Source organism: Chiloscyllium plagiosum, unplaced genomic scaffold (assembly GCF_037043375.1).
Source record: "Chiloscyllium plagiosum isolate Xiang-an unplaced genomic scaffold, Cpla_swu_hap1 HiC_scaffold_12, whole genome shotgun sequence".
Lineage (NCBI taxonomy): Eukaryota > Metazoa > Chordata > Chondrichthyes > Orectolobiformes > Hemiscylliidae > Chiloscyllium > Chiloscyllium plagiosum.
In genome coordinates, this window is record NW_028270150.1 from 908,102 (window position 1) to 909,585 (window position 1,484).

The following is a 1,484-nucleotide window of genomic DNA, read 5'->3' on the forward strand; positions in this document are numbered from 1 at the left end:
TTCTGAATAACGGTCACTGGGTTTGAAACACTGCTTTGTTTGTGCAGATGCTGCCAGATCTGCTGAGTTTCTCCAGCAATTTGTGGTTTTGTGTGCGCACGTGGTAGGTATGTTTTGTGCAAAATTTGGGGTTTGAGTTGCAGACCGACGCAAAGAGAAATGAAGCAGCTTACAAACTTTAAAAAGAAAGTGTGGTTCACACGCGCAGGCAAAGCACCAAAAACCTGAGCCATATACATGTTCTGAGATTTATAGATGAGGGGTGCACCGTTCCCAGAGGTACTGCAATACCAGGTCGATGCGTGGAATGGACGGAGCAAGCCCCTATTCCATCTCCCTGCTCCACAAATCAATTTAATAGATGGTCCCCAGATAAGGGACCTATCAGATATTAAACTGATAATGGAATTCATTTATCTCAAAAATCCACTTTGTTCATAAAATCATTTCTAAGTACATACAGAGGTTCTAAATTTGTTCTGCACGTTCTTTGCAGAGAAAAACAAATGATGCATTCCTCAAAGCATCCGTGCTGTTGCAAAAACAAAGGTATTTCCGACTCATACAGGAAACAATTTATGTTCATTTCAATGCAACAAGAGTCTGCTAACTGAACAGACCCTCATAAAGCCCTTAGACGGCGGTTTTTCCCCACTGCATCTTGTCAGTAGCTGCCCTTGTCCCAAGCTTCAGTTTGTCCGTCTTGATGTTGTTTTGAACTTTGGAAAGCACCAGTCTGCAACACTCGGTCAAGGTCAGCTCCTTGTCACTGGAAAACCAACAAGTTTCAGATAGACCACAAAGCAAATCTATGGTTTGCCAGGCAGTGCATAGGTGTTCTGCTAAATGTTTTTTTAACTAGGTAAAAACAATGACTGCAGATGCTGGAAACCAGATTCTGGATTAGTGGTGCTGGAAGAGCACAACAGTTCAGGCAGCATCCAAGGAGCTTCCTGCTGAAGGGCTTTTGCCCGAAACGTCGATTTCAAAGCTCCTTGGATGCTGCCTGAACTGCTATGATTTCTAACTGTCTGCTCAGAAAACTATCCACAGGATCAACCCTCTCAAGATGTTACATGCTGACCCCTGCCTGATGGACTTGTGTTCAAGACTGTTTTTCTTAAAAGCCTTCGCTGGAGAAACAGCTGATACAAATTGTCCAACTACTTGGAGTGTTCTGCAGAAACAAGATCAGACTTATCCTTCACAACATAAATTCTTTACAGTGCGGATAGAGGCCTCTCAGCCAGTTAATTCTGCACTGACACCTCAAAGGGCATCCCATCCAAACCCAGTACCCCACATTATCTCCGTATCCCAGCTGTTAACCATGGCTAATCCACATAGCCTTCGCATCCCTGGATAGCCAATCCACCTAGCCTGCACATCTTTTTACTGTGTAGAACCCACACAGACATAGGGGAAATCTGCAAACTCTACACAGCCAGTCAACCAAGGCTGGAATCAAACACAGGTCCCTGGTG

At 44.3% G+C, this 1,484-nt stretch overlaps 1 pseudogene; it reads right to left on the bottom strand.

The window, feature by feature from the left end:
* Window positions 1–257: 257 nt before the first annotated feature.
* On the bottom strand, window positions 258–430 carry LOC148148473 (U2 spliceosomal RNA; annotated as a pseudogene).
* Between the last annotated feature and the right edge of the window lie 1,054 nt (window positions 431–1,484).